At 42.1% G+C, this 21,516-nt stretch overlaps 1 protein-coding gene and 1 long non-coding RNA gene across 3 annotated transcripts in view; one reads left to right on the forward strand and one right to left on the reverse strand.

Annotated features, from left to right (window-relative positions):
- Positions 1-21,516, forward strand: part of Synpo2 (synaptopodin 2) — a 158,745-nt gene that overhangs the window by 126,534 nt on the left and 10,695 nt on the right. The gene's annotated exons all lie outside the window — the stretch shown is intronic.
- LOC147005454 (uncharacterized) overlaps positions 14,481-21,516 on the reverse strand; it is a 36,276-nt gene continuing 29,240 nt past the window's right edge. The window contains exon 5 of the long non-coding RNA XR_015046671.1: positions 14,481-17,137. This is a non-coding gene — a long non-coding RNA (uncharacterized LOC147005454). The remainder of the gene's footprint in view (positions 17,138-21,516) is intronic.

A 21,516-nucleotide genomic window follows, 5' to 3' on the forward strand; every position in this document is an offset into this window, starting at 1 on the left:
AATCAAAAGTGGTTTTTAAAGTGACTAACTTAAAAAATTGAAATCTCTCTGGAAGTGAGATTCCAAAACATTCTTATTGATCTAAATCAAAGAATTCTGAAGCATTTTGAATGTTAATTAGCCATGCTCCCCTTCCTTCTGTTTATCAGGTTTCTTTGAAACAGTTCAAGGCCAACCTAGACTATGAAGTAAGATTCCCTCATTCTTCTCTCATTCTCATCTCAGAGACAGAGAGACAGAGAGAGAGAATGGCAGACTAATAATATTCCATACAATGATTTCTTTCTTTTTTTTTTTTTTTTCTAGTCTCGGCCTCCCTGAGTGCTGAGATTAAACATAGCCACCATGGCCTGATAAAATGATTCCCAAGCCACAAACCAAGCGAGGTTTGAGAGGAACGTTTTGATTATTTGTTAAAAATTTCTTTCCCACTCCTTCTCTGGTGTTTTTTGGTTTTTAATGGCTAGATTAGATGCATAGTACTTCAGACATGCACATTAGGGGGTTTTCTGTTTTCTTCTCCTACGTCCTCCCCCCCCCCCATGCTTAGACATTGTGTTGCCTTTGCAAGTTGTTGTCTTAGGCTACAATTACCTATCCTTTATCTACTTCAGAAAATTGATCATTCCCTTGACAATTCTTGCCTACTTTATAGAATTCCTTTTTCTCTAAAATGAAATTATTTTATAAATTTTCTTTTCCATTTTTTTTTAATACAGGGTTTTTCTCTGTGTAGTTCTGGCTGTCCTGGAACTCACTCTGTAGATTAGTAAGATCCACCTGCCTCCGCCTCCCGAATGCTGGGATCAAAGAGGTGTCCCCCACCACCATCAGGCTGCAACATTTCTTAAATAAGAAAGTATCTTAGTTACTTGTCTATGGCTGTGCAAAAAATCCGTGGTTAAGGCAACTGATAAAAAAAAAAAGGCATTTAATCTGGGGCCTCATGGTGCCCGAGCATTAGAGTCCATGACCATCATGGCTGGAGAATGGTGACAGGCAGTCACCGCACTGGGGCAGTAGCTGAGAGCTTACCTCTGATCCATGGGTGCAAGGCAGAGAGCGAGAGAGCTAAGAACCTCAGAACCTTTGGAACATCAAAGACCACCCCCGAGTGACACATCTCTGCCAACAAGGCCATGCCTCCTAAGCCTTCCCAAGCAGTTTCATCAACTGTGGAACAAGCACTCAAATGAGAGGCTAGGGGAGCCATTCTTATTCAGGCCACCACAGAAAGATGTCACTAAAACAAAAAAAACCTTACCACTTAGACCAGAGAGACATGCAAAGTGAATTAATCACAGTCTTCTTCCATAAGTGCAGTGGCCGATGTCACGTCTGGAAGACGGAATTTTACACCTCTCCTCCCTGTCCTGTGGCCCCTACATCCTTTCTAACTTGATTTCCATCCTATCCCCTGAGCCTTGGTTGAGGAGAGGTTGATACAGCTGTTCTCTTTAGGGCTGAGTATCCAATATTCACGTATTCTTAGCACTTTGACAAGTTATGAGCCTTGCGTTTACCATTCAGTGCCTACTACAAAAAAGAACTGTCTCAGACTAAGGTTGAAAGCAATGTTTATCTGTATGTATAAACGTAAATATTTAGAAGATAGTTGGACATATGGTCATTTAGCAAACCAGCAATAATAGGTTCCTCCATAGACCCTATGAAGTCCCTACCCTTGAATTATTGGCCAGGTTTACAACATCAGGCATGAACCCCTCCTAGAGAGAAATACCCCAAATCCAGTCAGAAAGTAGTTGGTTACATCCATAACAGTTATGCCAGGATTGAACCACTGGGCACGCTTTGACTGGCGTTTGAGTATTGTAGTATACAGGAATCAGCACAAGGTAAGACTAGTGATGTCTTCCCCTGCAGCCTGCACAGCCTACAGCAACTTCGGACATGATGAAAGTAGCTAGCAGAGAGGAAGTTTTCTGATCGGTTCCAGATTTATCTCTTTATATTCTGAAACTCAAGCATGTGGTGTCCTCAGTCATCGGGTTCTACTATCTAGTTGAGTAACCAAGACCTCTAGCCATATCTGCAGCATGGTTTTGGAGGTCTCTGGGACTTCGTTGGCCAGTCATTCACAGGCTTGGCACTGAGATTCCTGAATAATAAGCCCTGTCTCCTGGTGTGAGCATTATCTACCCACAGAGGGTATTTCTGCTTGAACTCCCTTTTAAAACAATTATACATTTTTATATTGGCATGCACAGTAGGAGATCTCGGTAAAGATTCTTCATGCATGTTTTGTTCTGGTTAATCCACCTCCACCCTCTCCCCTCCCAGTCCGCACACCCCTGCGCATGATTAAACCTCGGACACCAAGTCTTTCCTCTTCTCCTTTACTATCAAGTATCAGCTGCTACCCCCCAGGTCCGTACAGGTGTCTTTTCTTGCTCCTTTCACAGTCCCTTTCTGACTTTATGGCCTTTGCAGCAACTCCAAGTTAAACACACAAATAAAAATGTCAAAGCTAGGCTCCACACATGAGGACATGTGGCATTTGTCTTTCTGAATCCGGATTAGATGGCTTAATATAATATGTTCCAGTTTCATCGATTTTCCTGCAAATTTCATTATTTCATCTTTCTCCTTTATAGTTGAACAAAATTCCATGAGGTATGCGTACCACATTTTTGTTATCCGTTTATTAGCTGATGGCCATTTAAGCTGATTTGCATTTCCTAGCTATTCTAAGTGGAGCATCAATGAACATGGATAAGCTAGCATCTCTGTAGCAGGAAACAAGGGTCCTTTGGGTCTATTTTCAGGTGAGTCATATGGTAGTTCTATTTTTAGCTTTTTGAGAAACCTCTGACCTGAATCCCATAGTAGGTTCACCTATTTACACTCCCACATGGATAGCTGTTCCCCTTTTGCCACGTCCTCACCAATGTTTTTGACTGATTTCTTAAAGATAGACTTGGTTAATAGTGTGTCTTATGGTTTCTACTGCTGGGATAATGCATGGTGATCGATAGCATCTTGGGGAGAAAAGAGCTTATGTCATCGTATAGATCTCAGGTCACAGTCCACCACTGGAAGAACTCAGGGCAGGAATTAAAGGCATGAACCTGGAGGCAGGAGTTGATGCAGAGGCCATGAAGGAATGCTGCTTACTGGCTTGCTGTCCATGGCTTGTTCAGCCTGCTTTCTTATGTATGGTAGGACCACCTGCCCAAGGATGGTACAAATCACACTGGGCTTATTACATCAATTATTAGTCAAGAAAATACCGCCACCCCTCCCCCTGCCTGCCCCAAAGTCTTTCCTAGAGGCTGGTCATAGGGAGGCATTTTCTCTGTTGAGGTCCCCTCCTCTTAGATGGTTTGTATAAAGTGGAAAAACACTAGTCAGCTCAGCTGGAATCTCTAAGAAGTTTCCATTTGAATCTCCCTGAAAGCTAATGATGTTGAAGGCTTTTTAGAATCTTTATAGGCCATTTGTGTTTGTTTTCGAGAACTCTCTGTTAGGCTCCGCAGCCTATTTTCTATTGAGTCTAGGTATTAAAGTTCTTTGACTATTGTAGATACTAATCCTCTATTAGATGTGCAGCTAGCGATAAATAAATAAATAAATAAATAAATTTCCTCCTATTCTGTAGGCTGTGTCTACAGTTGATGTACAGGTGTTTTCACGGGGTCCTGTTTGTCAGTTATTGGACTTACTTCTTGAAGGGCCAGTGTCTTATTCAGAAAGCCCTTACTTAACCAGGCCTCCATCTGGAAGTGTCCTCCATACTTCCTACAGGCGGAAACTCTCAGGTCTTGTACAAATCTTTAATCCTTGGGAAGCCGAGGTTTCTGCATGGGAGAGATGAGGACACTTAGATCCAGTTATCTGAGCACCATTCATCTTTTCTCAGCTTTGGGTGGGTATGTTTGGTATCTTTGCCAAAGGTCAGGTAGCTGTAGCTGCATGACCTTGTATCTGGTGCCTCTGTTCTAGTCTATGGATCTATGCATCTATTTTGTGCCACTACCAAGCTGTTTGGGTTTTGTTTGGTTGTTTATTTATTACTCTGCCTCTGCAGCGTAGAAACCGGGTGTGGCAATATCTCTAGCAGTATTCGCTTTGGCTCAGGGTTGCTTTGGCTACTCAGAGTCTTTTGTACATCTACACGAGTTTTAAGATTATTGAAACGCAGTTTTAAATGGTTTAAAACATGAAGTGATGTTGGATTTTTGTCAAAAGCCTTTCCATGTATCAAGATGGCGTTACGATTTCTAGTCTTGAGTTGATTTATGTAATAAATAACATTTATTTATTTTTATATATTACTTTATAACTACATCTCTGGAATAAAGTCTACTTGACCATGGTAAGTGATCTTTATGATGTGCTATTAAATTAAGCTTAAAAGGTTTGGGTTTTTTTGTTTTTTTGTTTTTTTTAGAACCTTTGCAATTATGTTCATATGGTCATTGGGGTTTTTGGTCTTAATTTCCTTTTTTGTTGCATCTTTATCTGATTTTTAGATCAGGATAGTACTGTCTTCATAAAATACTTTGGTAATGTTTCTTCACTTTGTATGGACTAATTTGAGAATATTGATTTTAGTTCTTCTTTGAAGGTCTGATAAAATTCACTACTGAATCCATCTGGTCCTGGATTTGCTTGAGTTGAGAGATTTTTTTTTTCTTTTTTTAATTACTGTTTCAATCCCACTGCTTACTACAGATCTGTTTTAATTGTTGATCTCCTCTTGTTTTAATTTTGGTAGGTCATTTACATCTTAAAATTGACCTATTTCTTTTAGATCTTTCCAATTCAGTGGGAAGATATACCATTTTAGGTAAGACTTAATGCTTTTTGAATTTCACTGGTGTCTGCTGTAATGGCTCCCATTCCATTTCTAAGTTTATTAATTTGGATCCTCTTCTCACTTCTGTAGTTACTTTGGTAAGGGTAGGTAAGTCTTTATCTTTTCAAAGATAAATATGTTTCATTGACTATATTATTTTGTTGCTATTTTCATTCCATACTCTTGTCTTAACTTATTACTTTCTTTCTAAAGACTTGTCCTTCTTTTTCCAGACCTTTAAGGAATATAATTAAGTTATTTAAGATTTCTTTGATGTTTTTAAATATAGACTCAATGCTTAGAATTTCCCTCTTAAGACGCTTTCATTGTATCTCATAATTTTGGCATGCTACGTTTTAATTTTCATTTGATTCTAAGATTTAAAATGTTTTTCTCTATCAATTTATTTATTAACTTTACATGCTGATCACTATTCCCCTTTTCCTGGTCCCCCTCACATAGTCCCTCACCCCATCCACGCTTCCCTTCTCCTCTGAGAAAGTGGAGCCTCCCCCCCGCCCCCCACCCCTCCACCCCATACCTGTATCACCCAACCCTGGCACATTACATCTCTGCAGGGTTAGGCGCATCTTCTCCCACTGAGGCCAGAGAAGGCATCCCAGTTAGGGGAACAGGATCCAGAGACAGGCATCAGCTTTAGGAACAGACCCTGCTCCAGTTGTTGGGAGAGATTTTAAATTTTTTCCTTCTTGATTTTTTTAAGGATCCAGTCACTGCTCGGTAACTCATTGCTTAATCGCCATGATTTTGTATGTGTTCTAGGCTTTGTCTCCATGTTGACTTGTAGCCTTAGTCCATTGTGATCAGATAGAATATAGGAAGTTATTTCAGCTTTCCGATATTTGTTAACAATTGTTCTGTGTCCTGGTATATGATACGTTTTAGAGGACCTTCCATGGACTTCCAAGAAAAGTGTGTATTCCTTGTTGTCTGTATGGGTGTTCTGTAGCTGTCTGTTAAAGCCACTTCATATATATTTGGCTTGATTCATCGATTTCTCTGATTGGTTTGGTTAGATGGCCTGCCAACTGGAGGGAATAGGGCAGTTAATGTCACCTGCTCCTCTTGTACCGAGGTTCACCTGTGACTTCATCCTTAACAGTGCTCATTCTATGAAGTGTGGTACACCTGTGCTCAGGGTGTAACCTTTAGAATTGTAAGGTCTTCTTGGTTGATTGCTCCTTTAGTTAGCATGAAGGCACCACCTCTATCTGTCTCCACTAGCTGGCGTTTGACAGCTATTTTGTTAAATATCAGATCGGTGATGCCCACCTGTCTCTGGGGCCTCTTTGCTTGGATCATATTCCATCTCTTTACCCTAGTGGTGTCTGTGTTTTGTAATGAGATACACTCCTTGGAGGTGATAAACAGATTGCTCCTGCTTTTTGATCCCACACACTACTAGTCTGTGGCGTTTGACTGGGGAATTGAGACCATCAATATTCCGGATTACTATTTAAAGGTGTGCATTGATTCCTGTCATTTTGTTGATATTGTATGGTTTTTTTTCCCTCTTCTTTTCTTTTTTTTTTTATTTTTAATATTTTTATTACATATTTTCCTCAATTACATTTCCAATGCTATCCCAAAAGTCCCCCATAGCGCCCCCCACTTCCCTACCCACCCATTCCCATTCTTTTGGCCCTGGCATTCCCCTATATTGGGGCATATAAAGTTTGCAAGTCCAATGGGCCTCTCTTTCCAGTGATGGCCGACTAGGCCATCTTTCGATACATATGCAGCTAGAGACAAGAGCTCCGGGGTTCTGGTTAGTACATCATGTTGTTCCAACAATAGGGTTGCAGATCCCTTTAGCTCCTTGGGTACTTTCTCTAGCTTCTCCATTGGGAGCCCTGTGATACATCCAATAGCTGACTGTGAACATCCACTCCTGTGTTTGCTAGGCCCCGGCATCGTCTCACAAGAGACAGCTATATTTGGGTCCTTTCAGCAAAATCTTGCTAGTGTATGCAATGGTGTCAGCGTTTAGAAGCTGATTATGGGATGGATCCCTGGATACGGCAGTCTCTAAATGGTCCATCCTTTCATCACAGCTACGAACTTTGTCTCTGTAACTCCTTCCCTGGGTGTTTTGTTCCCAATTCTAAGAAGGGGCACAGTGTCCACACTTTGGTCTTCATTCTTCTTGAGTTTCATGCGTTTAGCAAATTGTATCTTATATCTTGGGTATCCTAAGTTTTGGGCTAATATCCACTTATCAGTGAATACATATTGTGTGAGTTCTTTTGTGATTGTGTTACTTCACTCAAGATGATGCCCTCCAGGTCCATCCATTTGGCTAGGAATTTCATAAATTCATTCTTTTTAATAGCTGAGTAGTACTCCATTGTGTAAATGTACCATAATTTCTGTATCCATTCCTCTGTTGAGGGACATCTGGGTTCTTTCCAGCTTCTGGCTATTATAAATAGGGCTGCTATGAACATAGTGGAGCATGTGTCCTTTTTACCGGTTGGGACATCTTCTGGATATATGCCCAGGAGAGGTATTGCTGGATCCTCCGGTAGTACTATGTCCAATTTTCTGAGGAACCGCCAGACTGATTTCCAGAGTGGTTGTACAAGCTTGCAATCCCACCAACAATGGAGGAGTGTTCCTCTTTCTCCACATCCTCGCCAGCATCTGCTGTCACCTGAATTTTTGATCTTAGCCATTCTGACTGGTGTGAGGTGGAATCTCAGGGTTGTTTTGATTTGCATTTCCCTGATGATTAAGGATGTTGAACATTTTTTCAGGTGTTTCTCTGCCATTCGGTATTCCTCAGGTGAGAATTCTTTGTTCAGTTCTGAGCCCCATTTTTTAATGGGGTTATTTGACTTTCTGGAGTCCACCTTCTTGAGTTCTTTATATATATTGGATATTAGTCCCTTATCTGATTTAGGATAGGTGAAGATCCTTTCCCAATCTGTTGGTGGTTTTTTTGTCTTATTGATGGTGTCTTTAGCCTTGCAGAAGCTTTGTAGTTTCATGAGGTCCCACTTGTCAATTCTCGATCTTACAGCACAAGCCATTACTGTTCTATTCAGGAATTTTTCCCCTGTGCCCATATCTTCAAGGCTTTTCCCCACTTTCTCCTCTATAAGTTTCAGTGTCTCTGGTTTTATGTGAAGTTCCTTGATCCACTTAGACTTGACCTTAGTACAAGGAGATAGGAATGGATCGATTCGCATTCTTCTACATGTTAACAACCAGTTGTGCCAGCACCATTTGTTGAAAATGCTGTCTTTCTTCCACTGGATGTTTTTAGCTCCCTTGTCGAAGATCAAGTGACCGTAGGTGTGTGGGTTCATTTCTGGGTCTTCAATTCTATTCCATTGGTCTATTTGTCTGTCACTATACCAGTACCATGCAGTTTTTATCACACTTGCTCTGTAGTAGAGCTTTAGGTCCGGCATGGTGATTCCACCAGAGGTTCTTTTATCCTTGAGAAGAGTTTTTGCTATCCTAGGTTTTTTGTTATTCCAGATGAATTTGCAGATTGCACTTTCTAAATTCGTTGAAGAATTGATTTGGAATTTTGATGGGGATTGCATTGAATCTGTAGATTGCTTTTGGCAAGATAGCCATTTTTACAATGTTGATCCTACCAATCCATGAGCATGGGAGATCTTTCCATCTTCTGAGATCTTCTATAATTTCTTTCTTCAGAGACTTGAAGTTTTTATTATACAGATCTTTCACTTCCTTAGTTAGAGTCACGCCAAGATATTTTATATTATTTGTGACTGTTGAGAAGGGTGTTGTTTCCCTAATTTCTTTCTCAGCCTGTTTATTCTTTGTGTAGAGAAAGGCCATTGATTTGTTTGAGTTAATTTTATATCCAGCTACCTCACCGAAGCTGTTTATCAGGCTTAGGAGTTCTCTGGTGGAATTTTTAGGGTCACTTATATATACTATCATATCATCTGCAAAAAGTGATATTTTGACTTCATCTTTTCCAATTTGTATCCCTTTGATCTCCTTTTGTTGTTGAATTGCTCTGGCTAGGACTTCAAGTACAATGTTGAATAGGTATGGAGAAAGTGGACAGCCTTGTCTAGTCCCTGATTTTAGAGGGATTGCTTCAAGCTTCTGACCATTTACTTTGATGTTGGCTACTGGTTTGCTGTAGATTGCTTTTATCATGTTTAGGTATGGGCCTTGAATTCCTGATCTTTCCAAGACTTTTATCATGAATGGGTGTTGGATCTTGTCAAATGCTTTTTCCGCATCTAACGAGATGACCATGTGGTTTTTGTCTTTGAGTTTGTTTATATACTGGATTACGTTGATGGATTTCCGTATATTGAACCATCCCTGCATCCCTGGGATGAAACCTACTTGGTCAGGATGGATGATTGTTTTGATGTGTTCTTGGATTCGGTTAGCAAGAACTTTATTGAGGATTTTTGCATCAATATTCATAAGGGATATTGGTCTGAAGTTTTCTATCTTTGTTGGGTCTTTTTGTGGTTTAGGTATCAGAGTAATTGTGGCTTCATAGAATGAGTTGGGTAGAGTACCTTCTGTTTCTATTTTGTGGAATAGTTTGTGAAGAACTGGGATTAGATCTTCTTTGAAGGTCTGATAGAACTCTGCACTAAACCCATCTGGTCCTGGGCTTTTTTTAGTTGGGAGACTATTAATGACTGCTTCTATTTCTTTGGGGGATATAGGGCTGTTTAGATCATTACCTGATCTTGATTCAACTTTGGTACCTGGTATCTGTCTAGGAACTTCTCCATTTCATCCAGGTTCTCCAGTTTTGTTGAGTATAGCCTTTGGTAGAAGGATCTGATGGTGTTTTGGATTTCTTCAGGATCTGTTGTTATGTCTCCTTTTTCATTTCTGATTTTGTTAATTAGGATGCTTTCCCTGTGCCCTCTAGTGAGTCTGGCTAAAGGTTTATCTATCTTGTTGATTTTCTCAAAGAACCAGCTCCTTGATTGGTTGATTCTTTGAATAGTTTTTCTTGTTTCCACTTGGTTGATTTCACCCCTGAGTTTGATTATTTCCTGCCTTCTACTCCTCTTGGGTGAATTTGCTTCCTTTTGTTCTAGTGCTTTTAGGTGTGTTGTCAAGCTGCTAATGTGTGCTCTCTCTAGTTTCCTTTTGGAGGCACTCAGAGCTATGAGTTTTCCTCTTAGAAATGCTTTCATTGTGTCCCATAAGTTTGGGTATGTTGTGGCTTCATTTTCATTGAACTCTAAAAAGTCCTTAATTTCTTTCTTTATTCCTTCCTTGACCAAGGTATCATTGAGAAGAGTGTTGTTCAGTTTCCACGTGAAGGTTGGCTTTCTATTATTTATTTTGTTATTGAAGATCAGCCTTAGTCCATGGTGATCTGATAGGATGCATGGGACAATTTCAATATTTTTGTATCTGTTGAGGCCTGCTTTGTGACCAATTATGTGGTCAATTTTGGAGAAGGTACCATGAGGTGCTGAGAAGAAGGTATATCCTTTTGTTTTAGGATAGAATGTTCTGTAGATATCTGCCAGATCCATTTGATTCATAATTTCTCTTAGTTTCACTGTGTCTCTGTTTAGTTTCTGTTTCCATGATCTGTCCATTGGTGAAAGTGGTGTGTTGAAGTCTCCCACTATTATTGTATGAGGTGCAATGTGTGCTTTGAGATTTACTAAAGTTTCTTTAATGAATGTGGCTGCCTTTGTATTTGGAGCATAGATATTCAGGATTGATAGTTCCTCTTGGAGGATTTTACCTTTGATGAGTATGAAGTGTCCCTCCCTGTCTTTTTTAATGACTTTGGGTTGGAAGTCAATCTTATCAGATATTAGAATGGCTACTCCAGCTCGTTTCTTCATGCCATTTGCTTGGAAAATTGTTTTCCAGCCTTTCATTCTGAGGTAGTGTCTATCCTTTTCTCTGAGATGAGTTTCCTGTAAGCAGCAAAATGTTGGGTCTTGTTTGTGTAGCCAGTTTGTTAGTCTATGTCTTTTTATTGGGGAGTTGAGTCCATTGATATTAAGAGATATTAAGGAAAAGTAATTGTTGTTTCCTGTTATTATTGTTGTTAAAGTTGGCATTTTGTTCTTGTGGCTGTCTTCTTTTAGGTTTGTTGAGGGATTACCTTCTTGTTGTTTCTAGGGCGTGGTTCCTGTCCTTGTATTGTTTTTTTTCTGTTATTATCCTTTGAAGGGCTGGATTCGTGGAGAGATAATGTGTGAATTTGGTTTTGTCGTGGAATACTTTGGTTTCTCCATCTATGTTAATTGAGAGTTTGGCTGGGTATAGTAGCCTGGGCTGGAATTTGTGTTCTTTTAGTGTCTGTATAACATCCGTCCAGGATCTTCTGGCTTTCATAGTCTCTGGTGAAAAATCTGGTGTAATTCTGATAGGCTGGCCTTTATATGTTACTTGGCCTTTTTCTCTTACTGCTTTTAGTATTCTATCTTTATTTAGAGCATTTGTTGTTCTGATTATAATGTGTCGGGAGGTATTTCTTTTCTGGTCCAGTCTATTTGGAGTTCTGTAGGCTTCTTGTATGTTCATGGGCATCTCTTTCTTTAGATTTGGGAAGTTTTCTTCTATAATTTTGTTGAAGATGTTTGCTGGTCCTTTGAGTTGAAAATCTTCATTCTCATCCACTCCTATTATCCGTAGGTTTGGTCTTCTCATTGTGTCCTGTATTTCTTGGATGTTTTGAGTTAGGATCTTTTTGCATTTTACATTTTCCTTGATTGTTGTGCCGATGTTCTCTATGGAATCTTCTGCACCTGAGATTCTCTCTTCCATCTCTTGTATTCTGTTGCTGATGCTCATATCTATGGTTCCAGATTTCTTTCCTAGGGTTTCTATCTCCAGTGTTGCCTCATTTTGGGTTTTCTTTATTGTGTCTACTTCCCTTTTTAGGTCTAGTATGGTTTTGTTCATTTCCATCATCTGTTTGGATGTGTTTTCCTGTTTTTCATTAAGGACTTCTACCTGTTTGATTATGTTATCCTGTTTTTCTTTAAGGATTTGTAACTCTTTAGCAGTGTTCTCCTGCAATTCTTTAAGGGATTTTTGTGCTTCCTCTTTATTGTCTTCTGCCTGTTTAGCAGTGTTCTCCTGCATTTCTTTAAGTGTGTTATTAAAGTCCTTCTTGAAGTCCTCTATCATCATCAGGAGATATGCTTTTAAATCCGTGTCTAGCTTTTCCGGTGTGTTGGGGTGCCCTGGACTGGGCGAAGTGGGGGTGCTGGGTTCTGATGATGGTGAGTGGTCTTGGTTTCTGTTAGTAAGATTATTACGTTTACCTTTCGCCATCTGGTAATCTCTGGGGTTAGTTGTTATCATTGTCACTGTTTAAAGATTGGAGCAGAAGCTGTGCTCCACTCACCAGAAGTCTTAAGATCCTGTGGCGGGTGTTGTGGGTAGCTGGCGAGTGTCAGCCGACCCTGAGCCCCAGCTGCCCCGGTGCTTTTCTGACCGGAAGAGGGTTGTGGCCCTATGTAGGCCGGATTTCTCTCTCCCCAACCAGAGCAGTCTCAGGTCCCGCGTGATTGGACTGGAGCAGAAGCTGTGTTCCACTCACCAGCAGTCCCAAAATCCTGCGGCGGGGGTCGTGGGTAGCTGGCGGGTGTCAGGCAACCCTGCTCTCCCGCTATCCCGGCGCTGATCCGGCCGGATGAGGCCTGTGGCCCTACTCAGGCCGGTTTCTGCTTCCCTAACTAATGCAGTCTCAGGTCCCGCGCAATTGGATTGGAGCAGAAGCTGTGTTCCACTCACCAGAAGTCTTAAGATCCTGTGGCGGGTGTTGTGGGTAGCTGGCGAGTGTCAGCCGACCCTGCGCCCCAGCTGCCCTGGTGCTTTTCTGACCGGAAGAGGGTTGTGGCCCTATGTAGGCGGATTTCTCTCTCCCCAACCAGAGCAGTCTCAGGTCCTGCGTGATTGGACTGGAGCAGAAGCTGTGTTCCACTCACCAGCAGTCCCAAAATCCTGCGGCGGGGGTCGTGGGTAGCTGGCGGGTGTCAGGCAACCCTGCGCTCCCGCTACCCCGGCGCTGATCCGGTCGGATGAGGCCTGTGGCCCTACTCAGGCCGGTTTCTGCTTCCCTAACTAATGCAGTCTCAGGTCCCGCGCAATTGGATTGGAGCAGAAGCTGTGCTCCACTCACCAGAAGTCTTAAGATCTCCCTCTTCTTTTCTTGCTCAGCTATTATTCCAGTTTATTTTTTCCCTATGGCTTTGTGCATTGTCCCCCCTTCAATAGGAAAGATTCCTTCATATATTTTCTATAGACCTAGGTTAGTGATCATCAATTCTTTTGGTCTATTGCTATCCTGGGGAGGTTTTGTTTTCATTCATTTATGACAAGTAGCTTTGATGGTTAGTCTGGGGTCCTTCCGATCTTGAAAAGCATCATCCCAAACCCTTCTAGTTTTTAAAGGTTCAGTTGACCATTCTGCTGCTATTCTTAGCAGCCTGCCTTTGCACTTATCTTGGTATTTCTCGATTACTGTTTTCTGTATAGTTTCTTTGTTCTGTACATTTAATGCTTTATTTTTAATATGACAAGTGAGGTTCTTTTCTGGTCTTGTCTGTTTTCCACCTTAAATGCCTCCTGTGTTTGAATATCTTTTCCTAACTCTGAGAGATTTTCTATTATGATTCTCTTGAAGACATTTTCTATGCCATTAGAATGAGATTCCCCTCCTGTTGTGTAAACCTAATTCAGTCTTTTCAGAGTGCCACATGTACCTTGGAATTCTCACTGGCATCTTTTTTTTTTAATTATTACTTTATTGCCTTAGTTATTTTTCTATTGCTGTGAAGAAACACTATGGCTAAGGCAACTTATAAAAGAAAGCATTGAATTGGGGGCTTGTTTATAGTCTCAGATGGAGAGTTTCTGACCTTCACGGAGCGAGGTGCAGCAGTAGGAAGGCCCAGGGCTGGAGCAGTAGTTGAGAGCTCATATCTGATCCACAAACAGGAGGCAGAGAGTAAGAGAGCTAACTGGGAATGACATGGGCTTTTGAAACCTGAAAGTCCACACCTTCCTCAACAAAGCAACATTGTATCCTGCTAACCAAAAGGGAATCAGACATTTAAATACGTGGGCCAATCGACGCCATTCTCATCCAAACCGCCACAGGTACCTTCCTCCCTGTTGAATTGTTCCAGTTCCTGCACATTGAATCCTGTGCTTACCCACCCTGTCTTGTCCATGGTCCACTTTATTGGTTGTTTTGTTTTGTTTTGTTCTTGTCTTAGTCAGGGCTTCTATTCCTGCACAAACATCATGACCAAGAAGCAAGTTGGGGAGAAAAGGGTTTATTCAGCTTACATTTCCACATTGCTGTTCATCACCAAAGGAAGTCAGGACTGGAACTCAAGCAGGTCAGGGAGCAGGAGCTGATGCAGAGGCCATGGAGGGATGTTCCTTACTGGCTTGCTTCCCCTGGCTTGCTCAGCTTGATCTCTTATAGAACCCAAGACTACCAGCCCAGACATGGTCCCACCCACAATGGCACTCCCCACTTGATCACTAATTGAGAAAATGCCTTACAGCTGGATCTCATGGAGGCATTTCCTCAAGGGAGGCTCCTTTCTCTGTGATAACTCCAGCTTGTGTCAAGTTGACACACAAACCCAGCCAGTACAGGTTTTTGTTTGTTTGTTTGTTTTTTGTGGGTTTTTTTGTTTTGTTTTTGTAATGTCTAGTACTCTGAATTGGTGTTTCTCTGTAATTTCTTTGTTGGCTTTCCTGTTTATACTATGTATCACCTCCTTATTTCATTCATCTCTTTGTGACCTTGATCATGTGTAAGGTCATTACTTCAGGTTCTATGTGGGAGTTCATCTAACTCACTCCAACTAGGTGCCGTTACTGTAAGGCTAACTCCATTGGAAGAGTTCTGATGGTTTTGTTTTTTGTTTTTAAAATGTTGCTATGTTGGGATGTATGCATCTAACGTCTTGTTTTGTTTTTTGGTTTTTTGGGGATTGGTTTAGTTTTGACCAGCTATTTTCCTTCATTTGAAGTATTTGCAATTTTCACACAGTCTTGAATGTGTTAGAGCTCAATGTGCTGTAGTTGAGAAAATAATTCCTCACTCCCGGAGCTCCGGATGCCTGGTGTAAGCTCCGTACCATTCCCCAAGTAGAATATTAACTGCAAGAGCAACCACAGTGGCTGAATACTAACACTATTCAAATATTTTATTAGCCAATTCCCAACAGTGACTCCTTCGGCTTCAATAACTTTTGGAGGATAAACAGGCAAGGATAGCATGGAGTGTACTTGGAGTTTAGTTAACATACTTGTTCTTTAAAGAGAGAGAGCTCGTGAACAACCATGGAAGGCGATGGGCAGAGAGGTGGGGAGAGTGGGGGAGGAGTAGGGGAGGGGAGCTGTGACCAAGAAAAAATATATAAGAAATTGTTTACATAACCTAAAACTAGAAAATATGGTCAGGGTTAGGAGGGAAGCAGAGTAGGGGAGGAGAAATATTAAAGTAACACTGAGTAGAAAACAGGGTGAGGTGGGTAAAGTGGCGGGGTGAGTCGAGGTGGGAGGATTTAGAGGAAAAGACAAAGAAAGGGTGGGGGGAGGCATAAGCAACAGCTCCCAAAACCTAACCGAGCACTCTAAAGACAAAGGCAAAGCCATCGGGAGGCATACATGGAAGAGTAGAAAGTAAGTAGCAGAAAATTTAAAAGTACAAGAACGTCGTATGATGTAAACTGCGGGCCCCGCTGCAGAGTTGAAAGACCCCTTTCCCAGATCCCTCCGCCTCTTACAGGCCCTGTGCATGCAGGAGGGGTGCATGGCAGGCACCGGCCTCTCTCTGCAGCCTTCTGGTTCCCCGGTAGTCCTACTCCGGCTTGGGAGTAAAGGAGATTGTGAGCTTTCTTGTTTGTTCTGGCAGAACCCCAACATGCACTGCGGCTTCTTCCGGTTCTGCAGGTCCAGTGCATGTAAGAAGCAGTGTAGGCTGCTGTGAGCTCCTTCTGCACCTTCCGATGCTCTTCCCGGGGCAGCTTTATCCAATCTAGACTCTTATTAAAATGTAATTAAATAATGCTACACATTATAAACCTTTAAGATGGCACTTTCAGCTATTTCAATAGAATGCAGCTTATAGTAATTGAAGTATTTTAATAAGCCATAATTTATTCACTGGGTTCTTTTCAGAAGTTGGTAAAAATTGCTATAGTAACTGCTGTCGTGCCTTAAAATAGATTATTCAAATTAAATTTTATTGCCTATGTCTTCAATTCCTTTATGCAAATGCATGCAATGCAGACTTGGTGGCATGGGGTAAATGTCTTTAGTAGTTCCGATGCTTATTTGCAGGGAGGGGATTTACAGACTTTGGGAAGGATGACGGGAGGCAACAGACACGGAGTGCTCAGCATTCCGACCAGCACACAGTCAGTCTCTCAGCTCACAGTCAGTCTGCATCTCTAAAATGAAGAGATCGCAGAAGAATACGCACAGATTTCTCCATAGCACGGCTCTCTCTGAACTAACGCTGAGAGCTACTGTTTTTATCTTTTATCTTTTTTTAAAGTAGAACATCAGAAACCAACTACTCTTCTGTATTCTGGCCCACTCTGATCCAGCAGAGAGATGAGGTCAGGGGTGGTGTTTCTGGCCAGCACAGCTGCCTGTGTTCTGGGAGCACGGGGAGGCAGGGCTGCCTTGGCACTCTCTGAGGCCTGCATCGCTCACCCCACTTCAAAGTCAAGGCCTGCTTCTATTTTTGTCTAGGGTCGGCAGCCCGCCCATGCAGTTGCCTCTTGAACAAAAGGTTCTGCCAGATCTCTGACACCTTTGAGCCACACAGTCTCATCACACAATCATAAAAATAGTCATGATTCGTTGTGCTGTGTGGCATTCAGTTTAGAAACTCTTCTACCCAGAATCTTGAAATGGCAGTCAGCATTATTCCTACTTTACAATTTCAAGAACAGTTGAGCCCTAGTGAGAAACCGGACACCACAGGCCCACACCTGTGTGGCGTCTGAATTCCCATTCCTCCAGCCTGCTGGCTCTTACAGCCCTTAGCCTCTCTCCCGAAGGGTCACCTTTAAGCGTGAGATAAAGCGTAGAAGTCTATCATTTTGGTGCTTGCCTTAGTTTGTTTTCCACTGCTGCGATAAAACACCAGGTTCAAAAGCACCTGGGAGAGGCAAGGGCTTACTTCATCTCACAGTCACGGTCTTTCCTCAGGGGAAGTCAGGACAGGAACTCAGGCGTGAACCTCGAAGCAGGAACCATTTTGATGTTTATTTATTGCATTCATCAAACTGTCTTAAAATGTTCCGTTCCTTGGCTGCATTTCTGATAAAACAGATAAACACACAGAGATAGATAGACATAGTCCAAAAGATAGAGATACATAAACTGCCTATCAGTTAGTTCATTTGTCTGTTGCAAGCAGAATAATAATGTAAACTTGTAAGGACTTCTCCATTTTCTTTCCTTTTTTTGTTTTTGTTTTTGTTTTGTTTGGTTTGGTTTGGTTTGGTTTTTCCAGACAGGGTTTCTCTGTATAGCCCTGGCTGTCCTGGAACTCACTTTGTAGACCAGGCTAGCCTCGAACTCAGAAATCTGCCTGCCTCTGCCTCCCAAGTGCTGGGATTCCAGGCATGTGCCATCACCGCCCGGCTCTTCTGCATTTTCTTGATAAAAGATTGTAACAGTTGCATTTCCAAAATCTTCACTTGAGAGTATTGTGAAGAGGTGGTTATAAGACACAAGAACAAAAGCAAATGAGAGGCTTCCTCATCCTCCAACATCAAGCTAGACTATATTTAAATCACCTCGAAAAAGATATTTGCTGTATATTTAAATCCCTCTAGACAGGGATGGACATGGAGCTCAATGGGTAGAGCACCAGCTCTCATGCACCAGGTCCTGGGTTCGTTCAGTCTCCAGCCTCGCATAAACTAGGGGTAGCAGTGAATGCCTGTAATTCTATAACTCGGGAAGTGGAGCAAGAGGATCAGAAGTTTAAGGCCATCTTTGGCCATTTTGAGGCAACTGTGTGCTATATGAAACCCTGCCTCTAAAATTAAAGAAAAGATAAAGTGTGTCGGCATCTTAACAGATTTTTTTTTCCCAGTGTTAAACTGCTCCTCTTTGGGTAAATTCTAGCTGAAGCTGGATATGACCCTACAAATCTGGTGAGGGGAAGATACTGTTTCCAGACACATAATAAACGCAAAATCAACTTGATTTTTTTTCTTCTTCCAACCCTGTCCAGGTTAGTTTTTGGTCAGCTTGAACAAGCTAGAATTATTTGGGAAGAGGAAACTCAATTGAGAAAATGCCTCCCTCAAGTTGCCTGTAGGCAAATCTGGGGGGCATTTTCTTGATTGATGTGGGAAGGCCTAGCCCACTTTGGTCAGTGCCCCACCCCCACCCTGGGCAAGTGGTTCTGAGATGTATAAGAAAGCAGGCCATGGGGACCTAGTCAATAGGCGGCATTTCTTCATGGTCTCTGCTTCAGTTCTTGCCTCCAGCTTTCTGCCTTGCCTCTCCCCCCACCAACTGTGACCTGGATTCTATAAGCCAAATAACCCTTTTCCTTTCCAAGTTGCTTTTGCTCCTGGTCTTTACCACAGAGTAGAAACCTACCTAAGATAATCACTGATGCTATCTATTGCTTTTCTTATTTGGTCTTATTTTAAGGAGTGTGTTTCAGGCTCCCTTTACAATTTGGGTATAATTGTCTATGATTTCTCGTTTGTAAGATCAAAGCACTTTGAAAACACAGAGTGATGCCTGCAAGCCCAGCCCTGGAGAGATGGGAAGGTGACGGATTAAAGACTACCTGAGATCCCGCTTCAAAGAAAATACACAACAAAGTAGCTTGACTCCAAAATGTCACAGGTCAGGGGAGTGCGCTCTTTCTGAGTCCCTTTCCACACGGGCCAGATGTGTGAAATGGGCTGAATTTTGGAAGTTGACCAAACATTTCAGTGATGATAGGAAGATATCCGATTTACAGTGGTATGATATGGAGATCAACACTCACTTAACAAATGTTTTCTAAACAGCTTTTAGTTTTGATTCTAGGTACTATTTTAAGAATACCCCTCCCCCCACTTCCCCTACACACACATTCTTTTCTTTTGGACATTTTTTTGTTATTGTTGTTTTTTGCATTCTTGAAATAAGGTTTCACCCTGTAGCCTAGTTCCCAATCCTCTTGACTCAGCTTTCTGAATGCTGGGGCTGTTGGCCTAAGCCTCTGTGCCCAGACTTTAGGACTGTTTTCTGAAACCGTTGCCCTTAGATAGACTGCAGACCTTAATTTCTTTCTCCAGGAGAAAAGTGAAATGATTAAGAAAAACATTTCTCATGTTAAATTGAGTATACACCTAAGGGGAGGCAGGCAGGCAGGCAGACAGACAGACAGACAGACAGACAGACAGACAGAGGTGAGCTTTGAGAGAGATGGAATTCACAACAGATTGCATGACAGTTGAGGAAGGACAGAGATGTCACACTCTGCATCTGGGGCATTGTGTTCCGAACAGAAGGATCAGATCTCAGGGACGAGAATGTCTAGTGTCTCAGGAATTGCAAACAGAGATGCACCGAGGACGCGGCAGATTTCGCTGGCTATGCATGGGCCAACAAAAGACCTCAGGCTTTTCCTTCCATGGAGTGGGAAGCCATAGCAGAGTTTTCATCATTGAGCTGAGTGTCATAATCTAACTTGAATTAGAACAAGCAGTTAAGAGCGGGACCCTGAAAATCAAGTAGAAGAAGCAAGGGTGGAAGTAGGGACATGCAGCGCTGATCCAACAGGGCTCTCGATGGCCCAGCCCAACAGGGCAGTGGTGGAAGTCAGGACAAACCACAAGGTACTGGAAGTGTAGTGAGGTCAGCCCCCTCTAGAGATTTCCGACCAATCAGTGTGTAGACGTATAGAACGGGGAGGAATGGTGCTGACTGCAAATGGAAAACTGGGATGGTCTTTGCGCTTGCATGCTTGCTTCCATTGGCCCACCTCTCCTAGGACCTCTGCTTCTCAGAGATCCTAATCAATGGCTTAAAGGCCAAGGAAATGCACTCTGCTCCTATTTACTTGCTTTGGACCTCTCGAGAGCTGCTCGTGATAAAGAGTATGTTTGCAAAACGTATTTTCTGATTATGTGCTTAAAAGAGAAAGGTACCAGAGGAGTTGAAATAATATTTGTCAAGTTGAAATGCTTTCTCCGTGGTGCATGGGTAAGCAAGATTTCAGCCAAGAAAATTGTTTTAGCTTTGTGCAGTGTTTATGAGATCAAATATTTTGAATCTGAAAACCTGTATCAGGTTCAACCCCTCTGGCTGCTACAACAGTTCCCATTGCTTTAGAACTGCCTTTCTTGTTAGAAGTACACTTGAGATGGCATTTCCCTGCTAAATTCATTACCACGTAGTTCAGTAAGAAACCAACTAAGTAAGCTGTCTTGTTAACAAGCTACATAAATCAAGAACATTTAATTGACCTGAAAAGATGGTTGATAAAAAGTTGAGAATGGCCCTTAGCCCCTCTGTGTTTCTATCCTGAGTGCAGAGCCTGGAAGTGTCTCACCAGCAAGGGACAGAGACGCATCTAAATGTGATCTGTGAATAGTTCCTGTATGCTGGTCACCAATAACCAGTATTGATTAGCACAGAATTTAAATGGTTGCTTCCAAAAGTCCTAAGATTGTTTTCAATGATTTAAATGTTATGAGAAATGATTGCTGTATGAGTGTTATTTGTAGCCCAGGACAACCTTGAACTTGTTCTGCATCTGGTGATGACCTTGAACCTTGACCTTTCTAGCTCTATTTCCCAAGTGCTGGAATTACAGGCCTAGGTCATCATGATTTTAACCGATTCTTCATGTACGTTAGGCAAGTCCTCTACCAATCCAGCTCCAGGATCAGAGTCCAACGTTTTGTTGTTTGATTGGTTGGTTTTTAGTTTGTTTGTTTTACAAATGTCTCCCCGTGCAATTTCACATTTTGCTTTCCGTAAAGTCTAACATTCTACTATGAATGATAAACGCTTGAGTTTGTTCTCTTTGAGACAGGAATCCTTATGGAGCTCTAGCCGGCCTGGAAACCACTATGTAGCCCAGGCCTGTCCTCAATTTGCAGGGATCCTCCTGCCTTTGTCCCCTGAATTCTGAGATTACAGGTGTGACAGCTGAAAGAGTCAGATGCAGATATTTGCACCCAACCAATGGACAAAAGCAACTGGCCCCTGTTGTCAAATTAGAGAAAGACTGGAAGAAGCTGAGGAGAAGGGAGATTGTTCCTGTAGGAGGACCAGCAGTCTCAATTAATCTAGACCCCTGAAATCTCCCAAACACTGCACCACCAAACAGACAGCATACACTAGCTGATGTGAGGCTCCCCCAACACACATACAGTAGAGGACTGTCGGGTCTGTGTTCATTCAGAGATGATGCACCTAACCCTCAAGAGACTGGAGGCCCCAGGGAGTTTAGAGGTCAGGTGGGGTGGAGGTGGGGACATCCACATGGAGACAGGGTGGAGTGGGGAGGAGGTGTGGGATGTGGAGCAGTCGAAGGTAGATGGGGGGGTGATAAAATATGGAATATAAAAAAATAAATTAAAAACAAAAAAACCTCTAACCCAGGCATAGCTCAGTGGCAGAACAGTTGTCTAGGATAAGAAAAGCCCTGAGTTCAATTCTTAGGACAGAGAGAA

The sequence above is a fragment of the Mus caroli genome, unplaced genomic scaffold (assembly GCF_978045245.1).
Source record: "Mus caroli unplaced genomic scaffold, Mus_caroli_1 scaffold_3, whole genome shotgun sequence".
NCBI lineage: Eukaryota > Metazoa > Chordata > Mammalia > Rodentia > Muridae > Mus > Mus caroli.